The following is a 9,998-nucleotide window of genomic DNA, read 5'->3' as shown; positions in this document are numbered from 1 at the left end:
TTTATTGCATTTCATTTATTATTTGTTTTTTATCTCTCTGTCATATATGTAATTTCTAATGCCTTTTCCATTTGTTCTCTGCTCAGCAACAGACAGACATGGTTCATTGCCTAAGGAAGAAAGTGAAAAATTTAGTTTTGGCTGCCTTATGTAGAGCAAATATTCCTGGCATTATTGCTTGGCCCTCTGCAACATTGACAGTACTTACTTCACAGAATGCACCTGACAGATGTCAAATTCTGTGGTACAATGTGTAACTGAAGTGAATTGAGAGAAATAATGCAGGCACATGAAGCATTTTTCGAATCCTGTTTAGAGATCACATTGCAATTATTCACAATATGTTATTTTCTTTTTTCTTTTGTCATTTTAATTTGAATTTACTCTCTGCTTGACAGCATGCAAACACAGTTCATAACCTAATAGAAAAAGTGATACATTTAATTTAGGTTTCTTTTGGTAGTGCAGACATGTCTGGAAATGGCATGCTTTCCTCAGCACTTTGGGCAGTACTGAGAAGAGAAATTCCACCTGCTGTAGTGAAATTCCACTATCACTGTGGCACAGAGTGCAAATGCAGTGACTTTAGATGAAAGACACAGCTGATTAAGGATTCAGATCCAGCTATAAGATACTTTTAACAAATGTGTTTGAAGCCCATTTCTCACAACTTTTTGATTGACTAAATACTAATGTTAAAGCTGTTTCTTGTAAGCAATTTATCAGTAATCCTTGCATAATTAAACTTTTCTATTTAGCATATACCAGTAATGTTTCACATATAACCTGAAGTTAATGTGTGTTCAGTTTCCTAGACATGACAATGATGATACTTAATATAAAATTCATTTGCATATGTATGATGGGCATCACACATTTGTTATAATTATCATGACTCGTCAGATATCCAGCTATGTGTTTAGGACAGTCATGTCTTGTGAAGTACGTAACATAAACCAACCTGTATTAATCAGCACATATATTTACAAACAGACATACTGAATTTTACTTAGAAATGCATTCCCAGAAATAATTAAAACCACACACACACACACACACACACACACACACACACACACACACACACACACACACACACACACACACATATAGGTCTCTGAAGTGATTCTCCATTCATTCTGAAATTACTAAATGTCTAATTTCCATGACAGAAAGATGGTTTTCCTGTGGCAGTGGCAGTAAACAAAATATGTTTCAATTTTTGCATGCTTTATCCCATAGGTTTGATTCCCACCTGGTACAATAATGTTAACATTGTGTAAAGTCCAGCATCACAGTATATCACAATTCATCATCTTTTTCCTTCCATCCATCCAACAATCCATCCATCCACCCACCCACCCACCCATCCACAATACCCTTTTTCCCATTTCTGAACATGGGGTGAGGGTGTCATGGCAATAGTAACAATCATCTAGAGCCAAGGTTTACACTGGTGGGTGGCTAGCCCCACTGCAAGTATTAAAAGTCATGCCATTGAGCACTCCATTGTTGAGCACTGGTACCTGCGTCAATAGGATAAGCATCACATATGGCAAAGCTCAATGTCAGGTTGCACACCTTTACTACTATGTCCTGAAAGTAGTGCCAATGTGTTTGCAAAGGAATCCATCTGCTTTCAGTAGTACAAATGTAGGTGGCAAGGCTGTGAGTCCTTGAGCAATACCAGTAACATGTGAGATCTGCATTGGGTACCAGTTCAGACATATTTTCTTAGCTCGAGTTTTGCAGATGTCAGTGAGGGAGACAATGTTGCTAAATTTACAGCACAAAGTTGGGGTGTTGAGGAGTCCAGGATATTTTTGTCAGTCCTTGTGAATGTAGGCTGCTACATGGGGATTATACTGGGTCTCAGTCTAAGACTGAGACTTGGAATAGCTTAGCCAACGCTGACTCCAGTATAACAGGCATTCCATGCACTGGGGAACAATGTCATTACCACTACAGTGACCTTAAGAAGCACAAGCAGGTCCTCATAAGCTAATGGGAAGCTAGGACTGGAAACACCCCCAGTTGTATAAGTATACTGACTCATAATCTGTCTATGATATGGCATTAGTAATCTAGCCAAGACATCTTAGGTACTCATTATGCTTTCAAATATATATTCATTTTCTTTTTGTACTCTACAGCTGCAGAGGATATAACTGCAAACCATTAGGTGTACTAGGAGAGATTTACTCACCTCAGAGAGGCACAGAGTAAGTATGACTCAGATACAAATTCAAGCCAAAACTTTATTTTCATTCTCTCAAGAGCTAGCATTTTGAGGAGGCATACCTCGACATTCCTCTCAAGCATGCATGCCTTCCCCAGTAGCTCTTGCTCTTTGCATTAGGCAATGAAAACATCAGCTTAACTCTGTGTGGGTTCATTACCCAAAAGCACCAGTTGCTTGTTATTACTGTATAAGTATTTATAAAATATTAACAGCAATGTGTCAGGAAGAATTAACTTATGGAAACTGTGGTTATTAAATTAGAATGTATATTTCCTATCCATTATAGGGAAATAAAGGCTGCTGTTTTATATACCATACCAGTGAGATGTGTTTATTTTATGACTCATAAATAACTTTCCATCATATATGAATGTGACAACGGTGTACAATAATAGTAAAGTAATATAATTTTTTATATATTTCTGAACAAAATGTTTTTAAAAAATATAGTACTGTGACATGCCAAGTATCTAATAATCTGTTTTATTTGTCTACCCCACCCTTTCTTTCTTTTTTTTCCTTATTTTGTTTTGGGGGTTATAATTTATTAACAATCTGCTTCTTGCATAACTTGCTGCTGGAAAATTAATTTTCAAAAGCACAGGGGACTACACTGACCACCGCAGCTCAGCCCAACATACCTACATAGATGCCAGCACAGACACCCAGCATTTTGTGGTCACAACCTGTCAGCATTGCCTCCATAACTCCTACCCTACCTGCTCCAACTGCCCTGTCTGCTGGTGCAGTGTTACCCTTTGGGAGCAGTAGTAGTGCTTTTGTCATATGGCAGGAGATGACTGGGCTGGTGGCAGATATAATGGATAGGGGCCTCGGTGCATGTATTAGCAGGTTTGAAAAGGTCCTTTGTTGCATTGCAAAGACAATGTCACATCAGACGCTGACCCAGGGAGCTGCTGCAGAAGACGGTGTAATGGTTAGGACTAGATTCTCACTGTTCTCAAACTGGATGTGAGTGTGCCTCCAATGTTCCCTACCTATCCACAATCATGGTGTCCCACAGCCTTTTGTCTCTATCACCATCTCTCTCTGTCTTACATATCCTCTATGTCTGCACATGCTTCCTAACCTACCCTACCTACCTGAACCTGTCATTCCTAAGTACCTTTCCCAACATTCCTCTGCCCCCCCCAAAAAAAAAAGGTAACCTGATCCAAAAAAAATATGCTGCATATATAGCTCTCCATTTCACCTATGTGTCACCTTGACACAGTTGATTTGGTCCAGTTGGCTATACAACATCATTCTGTTGTCACTCAATACTGGTGAGGTGACTCTGCAAAGTCATGAAATTGTGTATACAGTCATACATTTACATTGTGAAAAAAGTGGATCGCTATGGAGCTCTTCCATAACTTTTCTGCAAATTCCTGTATTCTTTCCCTCTGTCCTGTCCTCTGCATACCAACCCATTTTCACCGCTGTCCTATCCACCCCTTTTTCACATTTAATTTTGTCAAGAATAGACTCACACACAGCACACATGGCAAGAAATGGCCCATGGAAAAGCTGTTTAATTTCTTATTGCAAAAGCTGAAGTTTTCAATTTAATATCCAGGGGTCCAGTTACTTTTGTGCAAATGTGCTTAAATTTGCTGTGCTGTGGGTATACAAAGTGAAGGTAGACTAAAGGCAGTACTGCGGAACAGCTAATTTAACAGTTCTTGCTGGATGTGTTAAAATAAGAGTTCCTATGTGGCATGTTGAGATAATTAGCATGTTTGTAGCCTGATGTTTTCGCATAGTGTCATGGGTTTGATTACAATTCTATGTCACTTTATTGCTTCATGACATTTCATATTCCTACCATATATTTAACTACAAATGTCTGTATTTCTCTCGATATAAAACATTTCCTTAACATAACATTGGAATAGTGCATCAAGACATCATTTTCAAGAACATTGCAACCCCAACAGGGAGACTTATTAAACCAACCTAATTCCAATTAACTATTCATGTTTATTGCACTCTTCAACCCCTTATTTCTCCCTATAGCAAGCACTTTATTATACAGAGTATGACAGATTAATGAGGATTTAATAAGTAATACTAGAAGACCATACAGATATTCCTAAATGTTCCGCAAAACTTATTGTTGTTTTTCCTGCCTGCATCTGTCTCTGTCTGTCTCTGCTCACTCCATCTGCTTTAGTAAGTTGACACTGTGCTTCAGTGATGTTATTTTAATGTTGTGAAGTAGCGATTCCTTTTGACATGATGAACTAATACTCGCATGTGTAGAATGATTTTTCAATAATTTCAAGTGTTATAATCCAGATATTAGTTAAGTGTTACTGACTGTTTTTGGTACTCTAATGTGTATGTGTTGGCTACATATTATGAGCCACCATTGTCCTTCTGTCATAATCTACTTTGTCCCTGCCCCCATGTGTTTATGTATCTTCTCCATTCTGTATCATTAATCTTCCACCTCTGCATTTGCACAATGTCTGGTACTGGACAACAGCTGCAGCTAAGGCTAAATGGAAGTATGCAGCTTATGTCAGTATCTTGTGATGTTATTGCCTTTATCTGCATTACTCTGTCACACATCTCACTGCTGTGCTAAGCTGTGTTTAGTCAATTTAATGTACTTTTCAACAAGATGAAGAGTTGGATGTACAGATTACCGTGGTCAGTAGGGTAATGAATATAAGTACATAAATTCATGTTTGCAGAAATCTGCAATCAAATACTTTCAGAATTATGACTTCTCTCTTTTTTAATTTCTCCAAATCTGTTGTGTTTCTAATACCATGATGGGAATGGACCCCTTCCTAAGTCAAAGTACAATTAAAGTTCATGAAATTAGTATTGTTCATGAAATTAGTATTGTTTCAATCTTTGAGATCAGCCAATAGTTCTCTTCGTAGCATCCGCAGTGTGCCCCAGTAATGTCTCCTTCTGCAATTCATATGGGGCTACATGTATTTGTAACATATCTAAATACAGTTGTAGATTCTTATAACTTCAGCACTTCCGTTTATTTATTTATTTTATTTTGACATTTGTTTGTTATATGATTACATCTGTGCTAATACTTTGCCATCAGCAGTGTAATTCAGTTTACCAGCACTGTTCTTAAGAAGTACAATGAAAAAAAAAGAAAATTAAGGAATTATTGTTTTATGTTGCACACCATTTGTATGTTTGTTTTACTTTTGTCAACAGGTGACCTTGATTTCAAAATAAAGGTTGAATCACTTAATTTAGTTGTTTAATTTATACTTGCTCTACAGTGTTTACACCTGCAACTGTGTTGCAAGCTTGGTTAACCTATTCTTATATAATCCATCACTGGTGTTCTGTAAGGCACTATCCTGTTTATCATTTGCATGCTTGTCTTGCCAATGCATATGGTGCAAGAGTGAGACAATACAAGTGTGCATTCATCCTGACATGAAGTCACAGGAATGTTTGATTTTTAATCCACTGGTGTACAATAGTTAATGTGTATGCAATCCCATAATGTAGAACATGTCAGTGTTCATCATAAGTAATGCAATGCACATTTAGGACAGTGTCAACATTTCAGTAGAGGAGTATGTCATTGCATCTGATGATCATAGTGATGTTATACTGTTCTTTGCACGCACATGCATTTGTTGCACAAACTGTGATGCACAGTACCATCTCTTCCAAACAGTGGAGTTTAAAAAAATTCAGATTTCCTATTTCACATTGCAAATATCAGTCTGTGGTACTCGAGACTAATACAGTGTTCTCTAGATTGTGTAACTAGATAGGAAGGAGGTTTGATGTCCAGCATGGAAGATTTGTATATGTTATGTGTCTGAGCATGTGAGAGTGTGTGTAACACATGGTGCTGTATCCACTTCACCTGGGAAGAATATGTTTAACTGTTCACACACTGCTCCCTTATCACAATTACACCACTTTTTATTGTGTTGCAAGTGGTGCATTGCCGTTGTATTACTGTTCCCTGTAATTCTATGTAAGCATGCCCAGTATTACAATGTCATAGATTTTTACAAATCACCAATGGAAAAACTGGACTCATTTCATGTCATTCAATCTGTCTTGTCATTTCACCTATTTATGTTGTGTTATTAGATTACCATTTAACATTTACATAACTATACAGCGGTTGTTTGTCTATTATGTGCTTGTAGCTGATGAACCACTTTCCTGTTGGTGCCACTGTCATTTCTTTGCAAAAACATGTCCATTTCTGATGTACCTAACATTACAGCTGTACAGTCCTTTTGTTCTTGTGTGTACATGATGAGGTGGGGAATACAGCAGTGGTGTTGGTCTTCATACATACATTTCCTGTGTAATGCATCTCATATGCAATAACTGCAGTCCATGCATTCATACTATAACTTATCTTTTGTTATCTTAACTCGCCATTTAATTAACATGTATATCACATTTTCACTCCCTATGTTGCAGTGCAGCTTTATATCCCTACCATATCTTTTATTAGTGTGTCTTTTTTGTACTTTTGTGTATAACTGCAGGATTGTCATTGACATTATCATTACATCAATAATGCAAAATTTATGTCAGAAATGATTCTTATATAGTTCATCATATTTGCTTGAGCTATATGAGTACAATTAAACATTTTCCCTTCAGCATTAATTAATTATTCAGTATAACACAATTTGTGTACAGTTCTCCCATTTTACTTCCCCTCCTTATGCATTCTTTTCCTGTACCTGCCCTTTATACATCTGGGCTCCAGCGTTTGCTTGTACATGCCCATATACAAGCCATTTTGTCTACAGATTCATAGGTTTGTACTAGGGTAACTGCCCTTGTGGGCCATTTTAAGCCTAGCCACTTACCCCATGTGTGAATCGAACCCTTCTCCTTGTACGTGTAAGGTAAACACCTTAACCATTATGCCAACCTCCAACCCATAAATTAGTACCAGGCTTACTGCCATTGTGGGTCATTCCAAGCCCAGCCAACTATCCCATGTGAGAATCAACACTGCACCTTCTACGTATTAGGTGAACACCTTAACCACTATCCCATAAATTAGTAAAGAAATAGGTTCAGAGTTCATACTAAGCTAACTGCCATGAAGGGCCATTTTGAAGGGCCATTTTAAGATTAGCCAGTAACCCGAAGTTAGAAAAAAACCCCTGTACCTTGTGTCTATGAGATGAAGACTTTAACCATTATGCTAAACCCACATTCTGTGCTAATACTTATGAGCACCTTTCCATCACGTCAGACACTATTGCTGGCCATGAAAAGGAGCTTGAAAATGTGTAGGTATGATGAGCAGCATGAATATTCGATTAGCACTGCTGCTTATCTCACTAATGCATTTACATCATGTAGGCTTAGCATGCAGCTATTATTGTTAATGAATCCCATGGATAGACATAGTGGAATTCTGCCCTTAAAATTCACTGGTGATAATAAACCTCATAACAGCTTAAGAGATGTCATCAGTTTCTTTTCCCAAAGTTTAGAATTAAAACAAGAAAATCATATAGGCCAATTGGATACTAGCTCAACAATATTACAAATGAATATGTTGTAGAGGTAAAAATAGATTTAAAGGATTAATCCAGGTGGATACAGAGCCTAAAGAATTAACAGAATTTCATAATATTGCCCTGGAGATGATGACAAAAAATGTCCAAATAGAATGAAGATTAATAAGTCAAAATGGTTATCTGTAGGGGCTCTGGAAATGACTAAGGAAAGAAGGCACGCCAAAGGTGAAAGAGACTAGGAAAATATGTCAAACTGAATGCAAAGTTTCAGAGGACACAAAGAAATGATAACAATCCAAATTTAAATGAGTACTGCAAAGAATTAAAAGAAAGTAGTTGAATACAAATCTTTTCAGAATGATTGGTGATATTAAGAGGAAACTTCGAGTTAGAAATGGACATGAGAAAAGACAAAAATAGGAAAGACCTCAGAAGGTATGTTCTCTGAACTCAAGCAGACAACATGGATAGCAGACCTAAATGGCCCCTAGAAAGCCTTGCTAATAAGGCTGACAGTAGTAATGGAATTCTAACTGAAGTGTTTGAACCTTACAAAATAATGCTGTTACAGTGTTTCTTGGAACTTACCTGCACATTTGGAAAGCACAACAGTGGCTATTAATTTAGAAAATGTAAATGTATATTTCATCCTCAAAAAAGGCACTGCTAAAATGTGATCAAATTACCAAATAGCTGCTCTTGTGTCACATGCTTACAAGGTAATGGTGAAGATCCTACAAGATAGACTTCAGCAGCATATACGCCAATAATTGCCAAATATACAAGTTAGTTTTAGATGAGGTAGTGGCTCCTGTGATCTAATTGCTAAAATCTGCTGGATAGCAGAGAAAATAAGGACATTCCAAAAAAAATTTGATTACTGTAATGTCTTTATTTTTATCCTTTATTGACTGTGTTAGCCCCCCTAGGCAAGTAACCTCTTTTTAGGGGAGACCCAAGGTGGCATTTATATGACTAGAAGAAATTTGGACAGGATGTTGGGGAACTACTCCTACTCTTTGCAGTAGGGGAAGTGATTGGGTGTTACTCAATCTGACTTCCTGTTTCCTGTCCAGGGAGCAAAAGAACTGCGAGAATATTTGTTGACAATATGTAAAAAAGTGGTGGACACTACTAAAATCTACGATGAAAGAAGATTATGGACTGGGGATTGGGAATGTGGAATAATTTAAAAAATGGAAACTGACATTGTGATACATATACCTAGTTTTATTAATGTTCATGGCAATGGAGGTTTTGTGAGGTACAGAGGACAACCAAAGATTTTTTTTTTGTGGACAAAGTGATCATTTAATTAATGAATGTAACAAAAAGATGTTATTTATGTGGCTAGACAGGTCATAATACAAATAAATGTAATAAATGTGGTAATACAGGACAATCATGGTTAAACTGTGAGGTAGAAATACAAGAAAATGAAATTGTACAAGAAAAAGAGAAAAGAATGCTATACAAGAACACAACACAACAAGAAAAAAACATATAAGTGGTAATTAAATTTAAAGGGGAAGGCAAAGAAAATGAAAGAGAGAGATTAAGCAAGTGAAGAAAAGTCAGAGTGGCATATAGTAAAAGGCAAGATAAATTCAATAAGAAAGAGAGTTAGGGAAAGAAAAAGAAATTTTAAAAATATAATGGAAAGAGAATAAGAAAGGTAATGGATAAGGAGATTGTTCTAATAACTGTTCTATAAAGCTAAAAATATTAGCTTTGTACTTGAACAGTATGGAGAATATTAAGAGAAGAATTAGTATTTTACAATGGTGTGCTGCAGTAGATGCTCAAGTAATAGTGTTAGAAGACAGAAGAAGAAAGGGTGCAAACAGAAAAACTTTGGAATGGTACTGTTATTTGGAATATAGGCAAAAAAACATGTTCAGGTATATTTGTACTATGCCATGAAAATATAAATATGTTAGATATTACAATAGCAGAACTGGCCGAATAACAGTAGCAGATATAAGATGGAAAAATATGGATATAGACTAATAACCTTATATGCATATGTGACAAAAAAGAAAGAGAAACAATGTTTAAAAGTATACCTAATTATGTCTGTGTTAACATGGATATAATAACAAGTGGCTTTAATTGTAATTTGACAAATAAAAAGAATAGTTGTGATGTTAAAATAGTTACTGAAATTATGAAAAGTGGAAAATTAAAAATATGGGAAAATAAACAGTGGACTTACAAAATAAATGAAATTAAGACAGGAATTGATTATTTTT

At 36.3% G+C, this 9,998-nt stretch overlaps 1 protein-coding gene across 2 annotated transcripts in view; it reads left to right on the top strand.

Annotated features, from left to right (window-relative positions):
• LOC122813439 (histo-blood group ABO system transferase-like) overlaps nucleotides 1-9,998 on the top strand; it is a 634,970-nt gene that overhangs the window by 336,531 nt on the left and 288,441 nt on the right. The window lies entirely within an intron of this gene.

The sequence above is a fragment of the Protopterus annectens genome, chromosome 10.part0 (genome assembly GCF_019279795.1).
Source record: "Protopterus annectens isolate FY-2018-M chromosome 10.part0, PAN1.0, whole genome shotgun sequence".
NCBI classification, from domain to species: Eukaryota; Metazoa; Chordata; order Ceratodontiformes; family Protopteridae; genus Protopterus; species Protopterus annectens.
The sequence above is the reverse complement of the archived record's forward strand: the minus strand, read 5'-3'. Positions and strand labels throughout refer to the sequence as shown.